This window comes from Protopterus annectens, chromosome 7.part0 (assembly GCF_019279795.1).
Source record: "Protopterus annectens isolate FY-2018-M chromosome 7.part0, PAN1.0, whole genome shotgun sequence".
Lineage (NCBI taxonomy): Eukaryota > Metazoa > Chordata > Ceratodontiformes > Protopteridae > Protopterus > Protopterus annectens.
In genome coordinates, this window is record NC_056739.1 from 1,615,033,578 (window position 1) to 1,615,056,710 (window position 23,133).

A 23,133-nucleotide genomic window follows, 5' to 3' on the forward strand; every position below is an offset into this window, starting at 1 on the left:
GCCTTACATTCTAGGCCATGAAAAATTCTCTTGTATTTGAGAATCTGTGTATTGAACAAATGGATAAGAGGGTGAAGAGCTGTACAAATACATGTAACCTCAAGGTATCCATTAAGAATAGCAAACATAATAGCTGCATCATTCATCTTCCCCACATTTGCAATAAACTCTCACTGATTTTAAAATAATTTCATTCCCAATCCACTTTTATGAAGAAATTAGACATTTACATTAATACATTTAGATTCTTATGTAAAGTGATGGTAGTGAAGCTTCTTGAAGGCCACTAGGCCATACCATTGGTACTAACTTACTAACATATGGATGACAGGAACCTAAAGGAACAGTCTGTTTTTCTTCACCACAAAGTGCATTTTTTCTTCAGTAACTATGGAAAGGCAAAACAATCATTACTCATGAAATGGCACACAGGCAGCTGTACACCCTATTCAAGACCAGAGACACCCAGCAATACATCAAGACACAAGATCATGCCCTTTTCTGCTAGTAAATGAGGAACAACATAAAAAAACAGCATGTGTTTTCCAAGGAGGGAGTGCTCAGGGTAAGAAGAACTATTCAGCAATTCCTAGGTTACATGTCTACTGTATCAGTCTCTGCACCAAACGCAAAGTGCATTGCAGCTGCAGACCCAGTGTGACCAGCAAAAATAGCATGTAAAGCACTCAACACATGTTTTAATGGGACAGAAAAGTTTCAGAATGGCAGGTTCACCGACAGTTGCTTACTCTGTGGAAACTTTCTAAACTTCCTAAAATTTAGAATGCCTGGACAACAGATGCATTGTACTCAGGATATATGCTCACCTGCTTTCAAGTTATCTGTGTTATATAAGGACAAACAAAGAAAGGGTAACATCACAAGGAGAGGATGGTTTTGCTTATCAAGATGTTTACAAATTCTTGATAGGAAATACATTTCAAATTTTGACAGATGATACCACAACTACGTAACACCTACACAAACATGGTAGGACAGGGAATGTAGCCTTTCTTTAACGAGCCCATCAGAGTGTGGCTGCTATCATCAATGCAACTAAAACTGGAAATCTTTGAGAGAAAAAAAGATGTGAGTGCATATTCTCTCAAAAGAATGCCATATTAAGATCATGAGTGAAAGCTCTGTAACAACAGTGTTAAAGAATTTCATCAAACTCTGGTCACTTAATTGTGGATCTGCTTTCAGTGCATATCAGTGCTGAGATATAGTCTATCACTGCTGTTGGTCTCCTGCTCACTGGCTCAAGGATCAGTACAAAATGGGTGTTTGATATTTTTTTATGTCTTGCTTCCTTCCTTCTGTTGTCACTTCTGCTACATAAAATCCAGGTATTTAATGTTGCTTTGAAAGTAATAACATCAAACTGGTTGATGCAGCTATGATATCCCATGCTAATTTCATTAGCTAAGACTAGAAGGTGTCATCTGATGTTAATCATAAATTTATTGCCATCTAACAAGGGGGATATATAATCTATACCTTGACAATCTGTTTATACACTAAGCAAATAATAATGATAGCTTTTTATTCTCACAGTATTCAAGAGATGTGAGGTAGATCAGACGTACAGCCATTAGAAAACTGCATCCAAATCTGAGGGATAAGGTAGGACACTTGGTACAAAGAGAAGGAAGTGATTCCCATACATGTTTCAATGCATCACTTGTCTGAATAGCTGGTGCATCTGTCTTTTTCCACATTGATAAATACTTTTATCCAAGCTCATTTAACTGCCACAAAGGCACATTTACAGAAATCATACTAGAATCCATCCTATATTGCCAGTTAGCATGTCAATTTTCAGTTTTTTTTTCCATATTTGGTTTAATAGAAAGGGACTCTTTACTACATGGCATTTGTGCAGCTTACTTTGTTATCATAATGTGATGTTACTTCTCTGAAACTCACAGCAAAGCTGATATCTGATGTTTAACATGGAAGATTTTACTGCTAGTGACTGCCACAACAAATAAAAGAGCGAGTTCATAGGTTCATAGGTTCATACTAGGCTATCTACCCTGGGGCATTTATAAGCCTAGCCCGATTGTGTTTGGCTTACGCCACCCCTTGATTTGAGTATACTGTGCCCTTTTTAAAGTTTAGTTTACTGTGCCTCTATCTAATAGTGACACGGAAGTAATCCCTGGGACAAACCTACGATCCCCCATCCACTCATCAAGATTCTTCTTGAAGAAAGTCAGTGAGGTGCTCTGCCTAACATGAATTGGAATTCTATTCCAGAGCGAAGGGAGCCTCTGGGTTATGAATCTGTCCCTCCAGCATGTTGTATTTATTTCTGTGCTGAGGTTCAAGTCCCTTGAGCACGTGGCTCTAAGGGATTTAGATTTGCTGAGATGGAGCATGTCCATTAATTCTGGGTTGGACATAGCTTTATATGTCAGGCATAGATCGCCTCAAAGTAGGCGGTATGCAACTGAGTAGAGCTGGAAATTTTTTAACCGAGCAGCATATGGCATCTGTTTGAGTCCCTTGATCCTCCTGGTGAGGTACTTTTGGGGTCTTTCTAATTGCTGCAGGTGTCGGGTAAGGTACATCCCAAAGGGGGCATTGTATTCTATGATGGGCCTGATGAGGGATGAATAAAGGGGCACAATTACCTCTCTTGATCTAGATGTGAATCCTTTTATGATGAGGTGGGCTATGTAGAAGGTCTTTCTAAGCACATTGGCAACGTGGTTGTCAAAGGAGAGATTGCTATCAACTTGGGTCCCCAGATCCCTAATTACTTTCTCTGTACTTAATAGGTTACCACCTATGTGGTAATTTGTGGGCACATTGTTTTTGCCAAAGGGTATGACTATACACTTTTTGGCATTTAGCTTTAGACCACGGCTCTGGCACCAGTTATCCATCTCTGCGAGACCTTTTTGAAGGATGTTTGTGTCAGCTGGAGAGTCGATTATGGCGCCCAGTTTGCAGTCATCTGCTAACTTGGTGAGTCATAGTCCAAATTACACCCTTATGCAGAGCGGTTCCCAGCAGGTTTGGCAAGAATGAGACTGATAAAAGTTATGCAGAACCAGAAAATATATGGCATTTCATTACAAGATTTTTCATTTTTCATTATTATTAATAATAATCTTTTCATTGTTTTTATATTGTTTTTCTGGTTTATCATTCACGATTAATTTGTATATGTTATTTCTTATCATTATATTCATTTTTTATCAGAACTAATTATTATGCTTGCATGATTTGAATTTAACTGGTTGCTGCTAATACAACGTCTGGTTTTAAAACATTACGTTTTATATTAACAGTTTAAATAATTTTAAGTATTTGTAACATTAAAATGTTTCACTTGTTAATCAGGTGACATGACGGAGGTTATTTAAACGTGATTTGAATGGTATCAAACGTTTTTCTTTTGTCTGAAGAAGTCCAACGATTCTGTCAGATGAAAAGCGTTTTTAAACAAGCGTTTTATCTGAATAAAATCTTTTTGTACAGAGGAACTCAGCGGTCTAGCGGATTTCTTGTGGATTAGTTGGTGTCCGGGTATCGTGATTTGTGTATTTTTGTTGATCTGTTCCCTCTTCTGTACTCTTCTAAAAGTGACACTTCTTGTCTTAATTGCTTTAATTTCCTCTCTTTGATACTTCCACACTGGCATTTGATTTCTCCCTGTCCTTTCCCTTACTTCCCTGTGTTCTTGTGGTAGGACTTTATCTGTTATTAATTTGACTGCACAGTAATGTATCCTGTTTACTTCTGTTATATCACTTGAATATCTGTGGACAGTCCTAATTACTGTGCTCATTTGTTTTATCAAATTTCTAACTTTGGGTTTTATTAATCTTCAGCAGTCTAGTTCTTTCATTGGTCTTAATATGTCTGTCCATCTCTATTAAATGAAGCAGTTCTTCTCAGATAATTTTCTTCTAAACTGAGGGCTCATTCTTTGCTCTCCATGTCCTGCAGGTATCCTATAGAAAGTTCCAGAGCATCTTCCTGTTCCACGTTCTCTTCAGTTTCACCCTGTGTCATCTGTTGCTCTTTCATATGATACCACAGCTACGTAACACCTACACAAACATGGCAGGGAATGTAGCGTTTCTTTAATGAGTCCATCAGAGTGTGGCTGCTGTCATTAATGCAACTAAAACTGGAAATCTTTGAGAGAAAAAAGATGTGAGTGCATATTCTCTCAAAAGAATGCCATATCAAGATCATGAGTGAAAGCTTTGTAATGACAGTGGTATAGAATTTCATCAAACTCTGGTCACTTAATTTTGGATCTGCTTTCAGTGCATATCAGCGCTGAGATATAGTCTATTATTGCTGCTGGTCTCCAGCTCACTGGCTCAAGGATCAGTACAAAATGGGTGTTTGATATTTTTTTATGTCTTGCTTCCTTCCTTCTGTTGCCACTTCAGCTACATAAAATCCAGGTATTTCAATGTTGCTTTGAAAGTAATAACATCAGACTGGTTGATGCTGCTGTGATATCCCTTGCTAATTTCATTAGCTAAGACTAGAAGGTGTCATCTGATGTTAATCATAGATTTATTGCCATCTGACAAGGGGAATATATAATCTGTACCTTGACAATCTGTTTATACACTAAGCAAATAATAATGATAGCTTTTTATTCTCACAGTATTCAAGAGATGTGAGGCAGATCAGAAGTACAGAAATTAGAAAACTGCATCCCGATCTGAGGGATAAGGTAGGACACTTGGTACAAAGAGAAGGAAGTGATTCCCATACATGTTTCAATGCATCACTTGTCTGAATAACTGGTGCATCTGTCTTTTTCCACATTGATAAATACTGTTATCCAAGTTCATTTAACTGCCACAAAGGCACATTTGCAGAAATCATACTAGAATCCACCCTGTATTAACAGTTAGCATGTGAATTTTCAGTCTTTTTTTTCCATATTTGGTTTAATAGAAAGGGACTCTTTACTACATGGGATTTGTGCAGTTTACTTTGCTATCATAATGTGGTTACTTCCCTTTGAAACTCAAAGCAAAACTGATATCTGATTTTTAACATGGAAGATTTTACTGCTAGTCACTGCCACAACAAATAAAAGAGTGAGTGAATTACAACCTTATGCAGAACGGTTCCCAGCAGGTTTGGCAGGAATGAGACAAATAAAAGTTATGCAGAACCAGAAAATATATGGCATTTCATTACAAGAAAGTAGTTTTGTTGGAGCAACCTCCACTATTTCTCTCACTGTGCATACCCTGATGTATACAATCAGCTCTGAAGTCAATGCACCTCAAGACAAGGGCAAAACCATCACCAGAATGAAATGAACTCTTTCAAGAATTTCATGAGTCAGCTAATTTGCAACCTCTCAGGGTCACTCACCATGGAAATATATAAATCCAAATCAGTTTCTCCTAGAAAAGAGTTACAAATAAGCAACTTGGAAAAGTATAGATTCATTTGTTAAGTATTATTCATAGGGTATAGGAGAGGGTAGAAGTATATCCAGAAACTATTTTTTTTCTTGGTTTCATTAATTGGGTACGCATAATGAAAAAATATGGCTCATTTTTGTTGCAATCCTGGAAAATTCATCAACATCTTGTTTGTGTACTGTGGCATAGTGGATGTCAAATGCATGCACACGTGCATACAAATATTTCAGGTTTGGTCAATAATGCCCTTCTAGCCTGCCAATATACAAAAACAGTTGTTTCCATAATAAGTGTCTAGGCTGTTCTTAAAAATATCTAAACTAGTGCTTGCCTTAAGGTAAATTTGGTAGTCTGTTCCATGAATCAGCTATTTTCTCAGAGAAACAATTAGTGCACTTCTCATTCTATAGAGTATTTTTCTTAATTTCTCCAAGTCTTTTGGGTTTCTAATACTATGACTGGATTGGACCTCATTCCTAAGTCAAAGTATGATTAAAGTTCATGAAATTAGTATTGTTTCAATCTTTGATATTCACCAGAAGTGATCTTCATAGCACCTGCAGTGTGCCCAGTAATAACTCCTTCTGCAATTCGTATGGAGTTACATGTATCAGTAACATATCTAAATACAATTGTAAATTATTTTTTATAAGACCAGTTGCTCCTACTACTACTGGAACTGTCTGGGTATCTTTTTTCCACATTGCTCTCATTTCTGCCTGCAAATCCTGATATTTTATGGCTTTGTGTCTCTGTACGTAAGGCACTGTAGTCACTGGATATGGCAATTTCAATGATTAATGCTACATTTGCCTTTTTTCATGGAACAAATTTGGTAGTCTGTACCATGAATCAGCTACTTTCTCAGAGATCCAAGTAGTGCACTTCTCATTCTTATAGAGGCTTTTTCTTAATTTCTCCAAGTCTTTTGGGTTTCTAATACCATGACGGGAATGGATCCCATTGCTAAGTCAAAGTATGATTAAAGTTCATGAAATTAGCATTGTTTCAATCTTTGATGTTAGCCAGAAGTGCTCTTCGCAGCACCCGCAGTGTGCCTAGTAATGACTCCTTCTGCAATTCATACGGAGTTACACGTATCAATAGCATATCTAAATACAATTGTAAATTATTTTTTATAACACCAATTGCTCCTACTACTACTGGAACTGTCTGGGTATCTTTCTTCCACATTGCTCTCATTTCTGCCTGCAAATCCTGATATTTTATGGCTTTGTGTCTCTGTACGTAAGGCACTGTAGTCACTGGGTGTGGCAATTTCAATGATCAATGCTACTTTTGCCCTTTTTTCATGGACCACTAAATCTGGTTTTCTTGCATCTATCTTTTGAACTGTTGGTAATGGGTGATCCCATGTGATGTAGACTTAATCTTCTGTGATGCTTTGTGGATCATGTTTCCAGTGTTTTTCAGCTATTTCAATATTCTAATGTTTCACACTCCCCAGTGCAAGTCTTGCCACATTATTATGCTTTCAGTAAACAGTCCTTATGCCATTAGTATATCACAACCAGCAACAATGTATGCAATTGTTTCCAATTCTGTTTTACAAAACCTACATTTGTCTGTTTCTCCCACATGTTCAATGGACTTTGTAAACCAATGTGTATGTAGTCCACTATCTTGGGCCACCAATATTAAACTTTCATATTTTGGTTTGAATTCACCTCTCCTTAACCATTCCTGCATTCAATTCTGATCAACATAAGGTTGTTCCAGGAGTTTTCTATACTTGAACTAGATTTATGCATTTTCCACATTTCTTGCCTTCTCATATGATTCTTCACCTTATATTCTTTCTTTTGTTTTTTTGCACATTCACTTGCGACCTAATTTTTATCTACTTCTGGTTTGATTTCCATTCTCACTTAAGTCGATATGCCTCTGCTTGGCTAAGCAGGGAAGTCATTTTAGATTTATTCTCCTCAAGTTTCATCTTTCACTATGTTTGGGTCTTGTGAGGTGAGCAGATATGTGTGCAGTCCCATGATTGCAGATCTATACATGTAATCAGTTTCAAGGAGGCCCATACCTCCTTTGGAATGGGGAATATATAATCTTGGTATGCACTGATTTTTATAAATTATTTGATGAGTATGAGGCATCCTTCTTGTTTTCCTGTTTAATCTACCCAACACCTTTTTGGGGCCAGTCAAGCACTCCAAAACTGTAAGCTGGGACAGGAAGAGCAAATTGGTTTATAGCTTGAACTTTGTTCCTAGATGTCAACGCTGTTTTCAGGGATTGATTTAAGTCTTCTAAAATATTCCTCACTGAGTTCTATTCTCATTTGTTCATGTTTTATTGTTGATCCTTCATTGGTTCCCAAATATTTATACACTCCCTCTTGCTCAAGTTCTTTTATATCACATTCTTGTCTCAAACGGATGTTTTCTTGGTGCTGCAGCTTTCCTGCTTTAAAGGTTGCTTTTGTGCATTTATCAAGGCCAAATGACATTTTTATAGCATCTGAAAATGTTTTGACTACTTGCAGTTGTGCTTTCAGTTCCTCATCTGATAAACTATACAGTTGAATATCATTTACAAAGAGAAGATAAGAAGCCTTTACACTTTGCTGCTTTCTGAGAGCCAAATTATAGCCATAACCTAATCGGTTAAACAGACAGATTAATGGGTTAAGGACAAGGCAAAATAGCAGAGGTGACAGAGTCACCCTGGAATATCCCGCTTTGAATTTTTATCCCTGGAATAATAATTTGTCCTTTATCATGGCTTAACTGCATAGTGGTTTGCCACTGTTTCATGATCGCTGTGATGTAGTTTATCAGTGTAAGGTGTATCTTATATATTTTAAGCACTCTTTTTCCCATGAATGTGGGATACTATCAAATGCTTTTTTGTGCTCTATTCATGCCATAGTTAGATTCTTCCCCTTTTGTTCTATTGCCATACCTGAGTTTTCTTCTAAATGACTATAAACTCTTTTGACATCAATTCCAGTGTCTAGTTTATACATAATCAGAAGGCAGGTTATTGATAGTTTTTAGGGTAGCTTGCAGGTTTGCTCTTAAGTAGGAACATTGTTCTTTCTGTTGTTAGCCAGGCTGGTGTTTCTTCAGGGTGCCCATAGAAATAATTCTTACTCATGGCTAAATCTTCACGCAGAGATGTTAATACTTTAAACCAGAAGTTAGGCACTCCATCTGTGCATGGGGCTTTACAATTAGAGGCTTTTCTTAACTTTGTTTCAATCTTTTTGGTTTTTACTTCATCCCATTTCATATCCTGTAAATTTGAACTTCTTATTCTTTCTTTTACTTCTTCTATCCATTTAGCATCTTTGTTATGTCCCACAGGATCTTATAGGTTCATAGGCTAGTACTAGGCTAACTGCCTTTATGGGCCATTTTAAGCCTAGCCAATTACCCCACATCAGAATCAAACCCTGTACCTTGTGTCTATAAGGTAAACACCTTAACCATTATGCCAGCAATATCTCTCCAAAATGATCTATTTCTTCTTTTTTTGGTGGTCTTTCAATTCCTTTTACTTTGCTTCCAAGTTCTCTACAGAACTTTTTGGGTCATCAATAAATTACTTATTTTGTAGTTTTCCCTTTATATTTGTCTGTGTATCTTCTAAGTTTTTCAGTCTCTGCTGATATTTTTAGTTTATTATTTGCGATAGTGTACGATAAATCCTGATCCATTATAATACTGTGCATTGCTTTTATCACATCTATTTGTCTGAGTATTTTTGTTGATCTGTTCCCTCTTCTGTACTCTTCTAACACTGACACTTCTTGTCTTAATTGCTTTAGTTTCCTCTATTTGATACTTCCACACTGGCATTCGATTTCTCCCTGTCCTTTCCTTTTCTTCTGGTAGGACTTTATCTGTTATTAATTTGACTGCACAGTAATGTATCCTGTTTACTTCTGTTACATCACTTGAATCTCTGTGGACAGTCTTAATTACTGTGCTCATTTGTTTTATCAAATTTCTAACTTTGGGTTTTATTAATCTTCAGCAAGCTAGTTATTTCATCGGTCTTAATATGTCTGTCCATCTCTATTAAATAAAGCCGTTCTTCTCAGATAATTTTCCTCTAAACCGAGGGATGATTCTTTGCTCTCTATGTCCTGCAGGTATTCTATAGAAAGTTCCAGAGCATCTTCTTGTTCCACGTTCTCTTCAGTTTCACCCTGTGTCATCTGTTGCTCTTTCATATGGGAACTCACTGGCCTATTACTCCACGACATTGTCAGAGTTGACACAGTTTCCTGTTCCTTCCCTTGCTGTATAGCTCCAACTGAACATGTGTACTGGTTTCCCATAGGAGGCTCCAAAGTTTCTTCATATGTCAACTGATTAGATGCTTCCCACTCCACTGGTTTGTCCTTAATTTGGGTGTCCATTGCTCTATCATGTTGTTTTGTTATCTGAGTTAAATTTCTACACTAAATCCTTCACTTTGCAGGTAATCCATAACGTCCATTTCTATTTCTTTAACTTCTCCATTACTAATCCTCTTTTCTACATTTCCTCTTTGTTTTCTAATTTTTCGTATTGTAAAATTTTCCATATCCAGATGTCTTTGCCTGTATTTCTCTTCAAATATTTTTGGTTCTGCTCTTTTAGCATTGATTAGTTTTGCTTTCTCCTTTGCACAAATATTGTACCATATTAAATCTCTTTTTCTTTCCCATGTCCATATTTCTTCTTCAGAGATCTTTTGCTCCTCTTCTCTCCTTAATATGGAGACTAATTGTTCCATCATGCTGTGATATGACCTGTGTTAGACTTTCTACACTGAATCATTCACTACTTAAATATTCCATAACTTCAACTTTTACTTCTACTTGACTGATCTTCTGTTCTACATTCCCTCTTTGTGATCTTATTTTTTACTGTGAAACTTTCCATATCTGGATGCCTTTGCCTGTATTTCTCATCAAATATCTTGGGGGCTGCCTTTTTTGTGTTGATTAATTTGGCTTTCTCCTTTGCATAAATATCGCACCATATCAGATCTCTCTTTCTTTCCCAAGCCCATATTTCTTTTTTATACCCTTCAAACATCTCTAAATATTGTTCTTTAAATTTTCACACTTCCTCAGTCACTTCTTTTTCCAAAAGTACAAGGTTTCTTGGTCTATATAGTGTTTTTCATAGATCTGTTGTATTAACGAACATACATTTTTATTTGAAGCTTCTGACAGTTTTTCTTGTGGAAGCATTTTTCCTTCCTCTAATTTCTCTCTTAATTTTTTTATATATCTTTTGTCTGGAAATTCTGGGCTTCTTGCATAATAGTAGCAACACAATTTCTTTCTTATCCTCAATAATCCACTCTGTCGACTGTATGGCCTCTTTTTTGGCCTATCAGCTTTTGTGATTTTTGTGGACTGCTACTTCCTTCTACAACAGGAGGGCCATCCAACCCCTGGGCCTGGCCTAATCCCATTGTAGGAATATTTCCATATCTTGCGGATTCTACACTGTCATTTTTTCAGTCCTGGTGCCAATGTGCCTACCAGGACTGGGCACTTTTTTATCCTGGGACTTGTGCACCCAGCTATTTTCTTTATTTTTAGCCTACTTCTGTCCACGATATATGCTATATAAAATACAGTCTATATATCAGTCCTATAGAGTCTTCTACTACCTCAAACATTACCAGAGGTAGTTATCTCTAAATGCCCTATATACCTTTATAAGATCTCCTCTTAAATATCTATATGAGACACTGTACAAGTTCAGATATTTTAGTCTTTCATAATAATTTAAATTTTCACATCCATGGATGTCCTTGGTATATTTCTGTTGTACTCATTCCAGTTTACTGATACTTGTTTTCTTATAAGGTTTCCATATTGTTATATCTAATACAACTAACAAGCAATAACTTCATCATTTCTGATTCCTTAGACTTTCTAAATCTTTTTATACAACCCATAGTTCTATAACCATCATTAATCAGTTGGCTGATATGATTAGAAAAACTCAAAGCTGGATATATCCATATATCCATGTCCTTAAATGAATCTACATTTCAATCACTATGTGCTGTAGTAAGTATTCATCTTTCAATTTATGTCTCCCAAATCTCATATGCTTTGCCTTTGATATATTTATTAGCATATTATTGTCCTGTGCCCAAATGGCCAATTTAGTCAAGTTGTTATGCCTATCGTGCCTAAATGGTAGATTTAGTCAAGTTCTTATGCCTACATATCCTATCTGTAACATGTAGTAATTTTATCCATTTTCCTGTCATCTTTCTGTAGAACACCTCAGATGAAAAAGATAGATCTGAAAGATACAATGTAAAAAAGTATGATTCCAGGATAGAGCCCTGTGAGACCCACTGACTGTAACCTTAAATTTCACCCGTTCAATTGCTGTATGATACTTTCCAAGTACTATTTGTAAGCCATGCAGCCATCCATCTTATCCAGAGTACATCAATATCTAGGTGTTCTAATTTATTAATCAGTGTTTTGTGTATGACCCTATCAAATGCTGAAATTAAATCTAGATAAACTGTATCATAGCACAATTTTTTATTCATAGCTGTTATTATATTGTTATAGAACATCATGTTACAAGTGATAATAGAGCTATTTTCAAAATATGCATGCTGCTATATGGTTTCAAGTCCCAACATTTCCAATTCTGACAATAATTTAACCTTCTCCATTATTTTTTCACAACATGAAATTAAACTTATAGCAGTGGTGGCTGGTGACTTCAATTTATTTGACGTACCTCTCAACCTGTAAATGCAGGACATCTGGATAAGGCCAAATATATTGGGGGAACATATAAACAGTACTAAAAATTGCTCTTGTATAAACTGAGACAGTTGCTAGAATTTTCAAAATGTAGATAATTTCTTACTTTAGTAAGCATTTTTCTGAAGGTTATGATGTCTGAAACTCAGTGTCTGAGTTATTGAAATCAATATGCACAAGAGAAGTCTGGACATTGAATTCATTGTCTGTAATACACTGTGGTACAACACTGTCAGGCATCATTTCCTCCCCCTCCATGAGTTCTTGTACCACCCTCTGATCATTCGGCCATTACCTCTCTGATGAGAAAATTGTTGCTGTGTCATCTGAGGGTTGTAGTTGGTACCCCTTTGGTTCATAAGGCTATGAACCTACTAGATGATGGAATTCCAGTGTATGTGAATTATCTACATTTTGAAAAGATATTTCTCACCACACCACCCACAAGAAACATAGATAAACTTTGTAACTTCTGACTTAATACTTTCACAATTACATATTTTCATATGGCATTCATAAAGAACCCAAATGGTGAGAACAGGTGTTTTTTCCTCAACATCACTTGAGGTAACTAGGGGGTCTCAAACATCTCTGTGCTCAGTTCTAATCTTTCAGCTTCTTTGTCTCAGATGCCTGAGTCAACACTAACGATCAAGTTCTCAAGTTTGCTTTAAGCTTACTATGCCTGTGATTCTGCCTCCAGTTTTCAGAACTTTAGCATAGGTCAAATATGATTCAATGCTGGTGTAAGACAATGTCCTGGCATTTAGTATAGGCGTCTGTGGCAGGGCTAGCCATCTGGTGGTGTAACCTTGGCTCTAGATGATTGTCACTGTTGAAGTGACACCCCAGCCCCATGTTCCAAAAATAGGAAGAAGGGGTTGTGGATGGATGGATGGAAGTATTGTAGGCATGTGCAGCGTAGTCACTTTTCTGAAGCTAATATTTCTTGCCACCTTTTGTATCAGGGGAACATCTTAATGACTATGATAAAAACCTAGGTACAGTTACTGGAAATCTTTCCTTCAATCAGCGATTTGTTACTGCAGTAAGAAAGGCCTGTAGTGTGGTCCATATGGTATTCAAAGAGATCTTTAGTCACTGTAGAGATGTCATTGTACCCTGTCCACCTCACTAGTTTGGTAAGTCATTGAGTATAATATCCTGGTTTGTATGCCCTGGACAAAAAATATGGGTCAACTAAAGAGGACATGGAGATTCGTTATTAATAAAAATAATGGGCTTGGAAATCGGATTTACTCTGACAGGATATATGAATTATTCCCGTTCTCACTGTCATCTTCTGAGATGTGACGTATGCCTTACATTCTAGGCCAATAAAAATTCTCTTGTATTTGAGAATCTGTGTATTGAACAAATAGATAAGAGGGTGAACAGTTGTACAAATACATGTAACCTCAAGGTATCCATTAAGAATAGCAAACATAATAGCTGCATCATTCATCTTCCCCACCTTTACAATAAACTCTCACTGATTTTAAAATAATTTCATTTCCAACCCACTTTTATGAAGAAATTAGACATTTACAATAATATGTTTAAATTCTTATGTGGAGTGATGGTAGTGAAGCTTCTTGAAGGCCACTAGGCCATACCCTTGGTACTAACTTACTAACATATGGATGACAGGAACCTAGAGGAACAGTCTTACATTTTTCTTCACCATAAAGTGCATTTTTTTCTTCAGTAACTATGGAAAGGCAAAAGAATCATTACTCATGAAATGGCACACAGGCAGCTGTACACCCTATTCAAGACCAGAGACACCCAGCAATATGTCAAGACACAAGATCATGTCTTTTTCTCCTAGTAAATGAGGAACAACATAAAAAAAAAACAGCATGTGTTTTCCAAGGAGGGAGTGCTCAGGGTAAGAAGAACTATTCAGCAATTCCTAGGTTACATGACTACTGTATCAGTCTCTGCACCAAACGCAAAGTGCATTGCAGCTGCAGACCCAGTGTGACCAGCAAAAATAGCATGTAAAGCACTCAACACATGTTTTAATGGGACAGAAAAGAGTTTCAGAATGGCAGGTTCACCGACAGTTGCTTACTCTGTGGAAACTTTCTAAACTTCCTAAAATTCAGAATGCCTGGACAACAGATGCATTGTACTCAGGATATATGCTCACCTGCTTTCAAGTTATCTGTGTTATATAAGGACAAACAAAGAAAGGGTAACATCACAAGGAGAGGATGGTTTTGGTTATCAAGATGTTTCCAAATTCTTGATAGGAAATACATTTCAAATTTTGACAGATGATACCACAACTACGTAAGACCTACACAAACATGGTAGGACAGGGAATGTAGCCTTTCTTTAATGAGCCCATCAGAGTGTGGCTGCTATCATCAATGCAACTAAAACTGGAAATCTTTGAGAGAAAAAAAGATGTGAGTGCATATTCTCTCAAAATCAAGATCATGAGTGAAAGCTTTGTAATGACAGTGGTATAGAATTTCATCAAACTCTGGTCACTTAATTTTGGATCTGCTTTCAGTGCATATCAGCGCTGAGATATAGTCTATTATTGCTGCTGGTCTCCAGCTCACTGGCTCAAGGATCAGTACAAAATGGGTGTTTGATATTTTTTTATGTCTTGCTTCCTTCGTTCTGTTGCCACTTCTGCTACATAAAATCCAGGTATTTCAATGTTGCTTTGAAAGTAATAACATCAGACTGGTTGATGCTGCTGTGATATCCCTTGCTAATTTCATTAGCTAAGACTAGAAGGTGTCATCTGATGTTAATCATAGATTTATTGCCATCTGACAAGGGGAATATATAATCTGTACCTTGACAATCTGTTTATACACTAAGCAAATAATAATGATAGCTTTTTATTCTCACAGTATTCAAGAGATGTGAGACAGATCAGAAGTACAGAAATTAGAAAACTGCATCCCGATCTGAGGGATAAGGTAGGACACTTGGTACAAAGAGAAGGATTTGATTCCTATACATGTTTCAATGCATCACTTGTCTGAATAACTGGTGCATCTGTCTTTTTCCACATTGTACTTTTATCCAAGTTCAGTTAACTGCCACAAAGGCACATTTGCAGAAATCATACTAGAATCCAACCTATATTGACAGTTAGCATGTCAATTTTCAGTTTTTTTTTCCATATTTGATTTAATAGAAAGGGACTCTTTACTACATAGGATTTGTGCAGCTTACTTTGCTATCATAATGTGATGTTACTTCTCTTTGAAACTCAGAGCAAAACTGATATCTGAATTTTAACATGGAAGATTTTACTGCTAGTGACTGCCACAACAAATAAAAGAGTGAGTGAATTACAACCTTATGCATAGCAGTTCCCAGCAGGTTTGGCAGGAATGAGACAAATAAAAGTTATGCAGAACCAGAAAATATATGACATTTCATTACAAGAGAGTAGTTTTATTGGAGCAACCTCCACTATTTCTCGCAGTGTGCATACCCTGATCTATACAATCAGCTCTGAGGTCAATGCACCTCAAGACAAGGGCAAAACCATCACCAGAATGAAATGAACTCTTTCAAGGATCTCATGAGTCAGCTAATTTGCAATGTCTCAGGGTCAGTCACCATGGAAATATGTAAATCCAAAGCAGCTTCTCCTAGAAAAGAGTTACAAATAAGCAACTTGGAAAAGTATAGATTCATTTGTTAAGTATTATTCATAGGGGATAGGAGAGGATAGAAGTATATCCAGAAACTGTTTTTTTTTTCTTGGTTTCATTAATTGGGTACGCATACTGAAAAAATATGGCTCATTTTTGTTGCAATCCTGGAAAATTCATCATCTTGTTTGTGTACTGTGGCATAGTGGATGTCAAATACATGCATACATATATACAAATATTTCAGTTTTGGTCAATAATGCCCTTCTAGCCTGCCAATATACAGAAACAGATGTTTCCATAATAAGTGTCTAGGCTGTTCTTAAAAATATCTAAACTAGTGCTTGCCTTAAGGTAAATTTGGTAGTCTGTTCCATGAATCAGCTACTTTCTCAGAGAAACAATTAGTGCACTTCTCATTCTATAGAGTAGTTTTCTTAATTTCTCCAAGTCTTTGGGGTTTCTAATACTATGACTGGATTAGACCACATTCCTAAGTCAAAGTATGATTAAAGTTCATGAAATTAGTATTGTTTCAATCTTTGATATTCACCAGAAGTGATCTTCGCAGCACCTGCAGTGTGCCCAGTAATAACTCCTTCTGCAATTCGTATGAAGTTACACGTATCAGTAACATATCTAAATACAATTGTAAATTATTTTTATAAGACCAGTTGCTCCTACTACTACTGGAACTGTCTGGGTATCTTTTTTCCACATTGCTTTCATATCTGCCTGCGAATCCTGTTATTTTATGGCTTTGTATCTCTGTACGTAAGGCACTGTAGTCACTGGGTATGGCAATTTCTATAATTAATGCTACTTTTGCCTTTTTTTCATGGATCAAATTTGGTTGTCTGTACCATGAATCAGCTACTTTCTCAGAGATCCAAGTAGTGCACTTCTCATTCTTATAGAGTCTTTTTCTTAATTTCTCCAAGTCTTTTTGGTTTCTAATACCATGACGGGAATGGATCCTATTCCTAAGTCAAAGTATATTTAAAGTTCATGAAATTAGCTTTGTTTCAATCTTTGATGTTAGCCAGAAGTGCTCTTCGCAGCACCCGCAGTGTGCCCAGTAATAACTCCTTCGGCAATTTGTATGGAGTTACACGTATCAGTAACATATCTAAATACAATTGTAAATTATTTTTATAAGACCAGTTGCTCCTACTACTATTGGAACTGTCTGGGTATCTTTTTTCCACATTGCTCTCATTTCTGCCTGCAAATCCTGATATTTTATGGCTTTGTGTCTCTGTACGTAAGGCACTGTAGTCACTGGGTGTGGCAGTTTCAATGATCAATGCTACTTTTGCCCTTTCTTTCATGGACCACTAAATCTGGTTTTCTTGCATCTATCTTTTGAACTGTTGGTAATGGGTGATCCCATGTGATGTAGACTTAATCTTCTGTGATGCTTTGTGGATCATGTTTCCAGTGTTTTTCAACTATTTCAATATTCAAATGTTTCACACTCCCCAGTGCAACCGTCTTGCCACATTATTATGCTTTCAGTAAACAGTCCTTATGCCATTAGTATATCACAACCAGCAACAATGTATGCAATTGTTTCCAATTCTGTTTTACAAAACCTACATTTGTCTGTTTCTCCCACATGTTCAATGGACTTTGTAAACCAATGTGTATGTAGTCCACTATCTTGGGCCACCAATATTAACCTTTCATATTTTGGTTTGAATTCACCTCTCCTTAACCATTCCTGCATTCAGTTCTGATCAACATAAGGTTGTTCCAGGAGTTTTCTATACTTGAACTAGATTTATGCATTTTCCACATTTCTTGCCTTCTCATATGATTCTTCACCTTATATTCTTTCTTTGTTTTTTTGCACATTCACTTGCGACCTGATTTTTATCTACTTCTGGTTTGATTTCCATTCTCACTTAAGTCGATATGCCTCTGCTTGGCTAAGCAGGGAAGCAATTTTAGATTTATTCTCCTCAGGTTTCATCTTTCTGTATGTTTGGGTCTTGTGAGGTGAGCAGATATGTACGCAGTCCCATGATTGCAGATCTATACATGTAATCAGTTTCAAGGAGGCCCATACCTCCTTTGGAATGGGGAATATATAATCTTGGTATGCACTGATTTTTATAAATCATTTGATGAGTATGAGGCATCCTTCTTGTTTTCCTGTTTAATCTATCCAACACCTTTTGGGGCCAGTCGAGCACTCCAAAACTGTAAGCTGGGACAGGAAGAGCAAATTGGTTTATAGCTTGAACTTTGTTCCTAGATGTCAACGCTGTTTTCAGGGATTGAATTAAGTCTTCTAAAATATTTCTTACTGAGTTTTATTTTCATTTGTTCATGTTTTATTGTCGATCCTTCGTCGGTTCCCAAATATTTATACCCTCCCTCTTGCTCAAGTTCTTTTATATCAATTTCTTGTCCCAAATAGATGTTTTCTTGGTGCCGCAGCTTTCCTGCTTTAAAGGTTGCTTTTGTGCATTTATCAAGACCAAATGACATTTTTATAGCATCTGAAAATGTTTTAACTACTTGAAGTTGTGCTTTCAGTTCCTCATCTGATAAACTATACAGTTTTAAATCATTTACAAAGAGAAGATAAGAAGCCTTTACACTTCGCTGCTTTCTGAGAGCCAAATTATAGCCATAACCTATTTTGTTAAACAGACAGATTAATGGGTTACGGGCAAAGCAAAAGAGCAGAGGTGACAGAGTCACCCTGGAATATCCCACTTTGAATTTTTATCCCTGGAATAATAATTTGTCCTTTATCATGGCTTAACTGCAAAGTGGTTTGCCACTGTTTCATGATCGCTGTGATGTAGTTTATCAGTGAAAGGTGTATCTTATACATATTTAAGGACTCGTTTTCCCATGAATGTGGGATACTATCAAATGTTTTTTTTTGTGTTCTATTCATGCCATACTTAGATTCTTGATGAACACCAGGAAGTCTGCCAAACGATGTACTGTGATTTTTTAAATGATGTATTTAAACAAGGTACACGTCAGAGTGTTGTTTGTATTCTTCTGATGAAGTTGGTGTGAGACACTGACGAAAAGCTGACCGTTTTTGAGCTTAAATAAATTCAGCATTTTGTATTTCAACCTTCCAGTATTCAGTGTCTGTATTTAGTTCTTTTCGCTGAGGTTAATCGTTTGGCAGACTTCCTGGTGTTCATCGAGTTTGTTTGTGGAGTTTTGAGTTTCCATACTTAGATTCGTCCACTTTTGTTCTATTGCCATACCTGAGTTTTCTTCTAAATGACTATAAACTCTTTGTCTGTCTAGTTTATACATCATCAGAAGGCAGGTTATTGATCTATAGTTATTAGGGAAGCTTGCAGGTTTGCTCTTAAGTAGGAACATTGTTCTTCCTGTTGGTAGCCAGGCTGGTGTTTCTTCAGGGTGCCCATAGAAATAATTCTTACTCGTGGCTAAATATTCATGCAGAGATGTTAATACTTTAAGCCAGAAGTTAGGTACTCCATCTGGACCTGGGGCTTTACAGTCAGAGGCTTTTCTTAACTTTGTTTAATCTTTTTGGTTTTTCACTTCATCCCATTTCATATCTGTAAATTTGAACTTCTTATTCTTTATTTTACTTCTTCTATCCATTTAGCATCTTTGTTATATCCCACAGAATCTTATAGGTTCATAGGTTAGTACTAAGCTAACTGCCTTTATGAGCTATTTTAAGCCTAGCCAGTTACCCCACATCAGAATCAAACCCTGTACCTCATGTCTATAAGGTAAACACCTTAACCATTATGCCAACAATATCTCTCCAAAATTATCTATTTCATAGGTTCATAGGTAGGTACTAGGCTATCGGCCCTAGGGCCCATACAAGCCTAGCCAAAAAATGTACCCTGGCTTTCGCCACCCAAGAAAATTATTTTCCTGTGCCCCTGTCAAGCAGAGCCACAGAAGTGATCCCCGAGGTGAATTTCCCATTTCCCATCCAATCATCAAGATTTTTCTTGAAGAGTGCTAATGAGGAGCTCTGTTTGACATAGATAGGTAGTCTGTTCCAGAGTATGGGAAGTCTCTGGGACAGGAATCTATCCCTCCAGCATGTTCTGTTTATTGTGGTGACAAGGTTAGGTCCCTAGAGCGTGTAGCTCGGAGGGATTGGGATTTCTTTAAGTGGAGCATGTCCAACAGCTCTGGGCTTGACACAGCTTTGTATGTTAGGCAGAGATCGCCCCTGAGTAGGTGATATGCGATGGAGTAAAGCTGTAGTTTTTTGAGACGGTCTGCATAGGGCATATGTTTGAGGCCAGTAATCCTCTTTGTGAGGTATTTCTGTGGTCTTTCCAGTTGTTGTAGCTGTCTTGTGAGGTACATACCAAAAGGGGCGTTGTACTCTATAATGGGTCTAATGAGTGATGAGTAGAGGGGAACAATGACCTCTTTTTCTGGATGAGAATCCTTTTGTGATGAGATGAGCCACGTAGAAGGATTTCCTGACCACTGTGGCGATGTGATTATCAAAGGAGAGACTACTGTCCACCTGTGTCCCAAGGTCTCTTATCACATTTTCGGCATTAAGTAGACTACCAGCTATGTGGTAGTTCATGAGTACAGAGTTTTTACCAAAGGGGATGACAATACACTTTTTGGCATTGAGCTTCAGGCCATGGCTTTGACACCAGGTATCTGTCTCATTGAGGCCCTTTTGTAGTTTGTCCACATCGTTAGGAGTTTCGATTATGGCTCCTAGTTTGCAGTCATCTGCAAACTTTGTTATCCAAAGACCTTCTGTGTTGGCCTGCACTTCAGAGAAGTAGATACCAAAAAGGAGAGGACCCAGGACTGAACCCTGTGGTACTCCACTTGTCACTGGTCTGATGTTGGATTTGGAATCCGCTACTTTCACAGCGTGGGTTCTGTCTGTGAGCCAGTTGGCAACCCATCTTGTGACATAGGGATTTATATCTAGTTTAGTGAACTTATCTATAATTCCAGAGTGGGGGATGGTGTCAAAAGCCTTGCCAAGATCTAGATAAGCTGTGTGAACCATTTTACTCTGATCTATGTCTTTGGTGACTGCTTCAAAGAAGTCAATTAGGTTTAGGAGACATGATCTGCCTTTTACAAATCCAAACTGTGTAGGGTCCAGAGTTTGGAGACTACCAATGTCTTTGTTTATAAGTTCCATGATGATATGTTCCATGGCCTTGCAGACCAGGCTCGTCAGGCTAATGGGGTGGTAGTACCCGGGGTCTGTCGTGGCTCCCCCTTTGTGGAGTGGGATAACTGTCATGGTGCGCCATTCAGTGGGTACAAAGCCTGAGGTGAGGCTATGATTGAACATAGTACTTAGGTAGGGTGCCAGTTCATTCTGTAGTTCATGTAGAACGCAGCCTGGGATATTGTCAGGTCCCATGGATGCTGTGTTCTTGACTTTGGAGAGTGTGTTTTTTACCTGTGCAGCCGTGATTATAGGAACTTTGCATTCTTCAGGTATAGAGATGGGCCCTCTAGGGGGTGAGAGGGGGGTAAAGTTAGCACTGAACCTATCTGCTAGGATGTTGGCAATATCAGTTGGTTCTGTATATTTAGTGCCATTATGCTGTAACTCAGAGCAGATCTGAGTGTTCCCATTTAGATTCTTGACATAGCTATAGAATGCTTTGTGGTTGTCTTTAGAGTAGTGGCAATTTTGTTTTCGGAACTAGCTTTGGAGGATTTTATGAGGAATCTCAGCTTCTTACTGAGGTTGACCAGGGAGTTCCTCCAGTCATGGGATTTTACTCTTTTTTGCAACAGTTTCTTTCTTCTGTTGTAGAGTTTGTTTATGGCAGAGGTCCACCAGATTGGCTTCCTTTTTTTAGAGGATAACATCTTGGTTCTATTAGGGATAGCATGATGCATACACTCGTGTAAGTGCTTATAAAGTGCATTTGTGTAGGATTCGGCAGTCATACCTCTATTGTCCGTCTGCATGGGTGTCATGAAGTTTGCCACTTCTGTCTTAAGAAGTGTGAAGTTGGCTTTTGAGAAGTTTTTTACGATGGTTTCCCTAATTGGGGCTGGGGGTGGGAAGTGGATGTCTAGGCTGATTAGCTTGTGGTCGGATCTGACCAACGAGGAATTGACCTCTGGTGTGGAACACCGGTTTCCCATGTTGGTAATGACCAGGTCTAGGATATTGCTGTCCCTGGTGGGGGTGTGAATAAGTTGATCCAAGGCGTTGGAATTTATGAATTCTAGAAAACGTTGAGCAAAAGAGTTGGTACATGAATAGTTTTCCCAGTTAATGGTGGGGTAGTTGAAATTGCCCATTATTAGGGTGTTGGGTTGTACCCTAATACTTTCCAGTGTATCAAGAAATGAGGAGTGTGAATCCTGAGGCATGGTGGGGGGTCTGTAGCAAGCTACAATTTGGATTGCGGTCTTGCCCAGAGTTAGTTGCACTTGGATAATCTTAGATGCATTATGCTGTGATACTAGCCTGGAGGTGTGGATATCCTTAATGAATATGGACACGCCTCCACCTTTAGTGCTTCTTTCTGGGTTAGGTGGCCGAAAGGTGTGGTATGAATTGAAGCCTGGTAATGCAGGGGTGCTCTCTGGAGCTTTGAACCAGGCCTCTGTCACTGCACAGATGTCAATGTTCTCCATTTTAAGGAGTGCCTCGAGTGAGTGCATTTTGAGGTTCAGACTTCTAGCATTGAGTAGCATTACCCTCAGATTTTGCTTGCTTGTACCTGTTACGGTGGTGAATTTGTCATTTGAACCTTGCCTAAAAAAGGCACTATAGGGGTTGCAAGAGTCTTAGCCAGTATCTGGAATCCTAAGGGCAACAGGTGCAGGCCATCTCTGGCAAAGCATTATGGACTGTCAGTCATGTCGTCCCAGGCAGACAAATACTGGATCGCCTTAGAATGACACCAGAAGCTTAGCCAATTGTTGAAGTCAATCATTTTGTCCTTGTACTGTGATATCATTCTGGGTGATGGCAGGATGCTACTCAGGGTTAGGGTCATACCTGCCTGGGATACAAGATCGGAGAGCTCCTCCATGTCTCTTTTCATGTAGTCCAGGGAGGTACGTCTCAGGTCATTCACACCAACATGGACAATGACAGTGTCATATTTGTACTTATTGTGGAGTGACCTGAGTGCATGCGTTATGTGGTGGATCCTGGCACCTGACAGGCAGCTGACAGTAACTTTCTCTTTGTTTAGTCTAGTGAGTGGAACATCAGTGTGCCTGACTATAGAGTCACCTATGACTAGAGTGTTGGGTACGTTGTTATGCCTTATGGGCTGTGGTTGAGTGGCACACTGAGTTTGTGGGC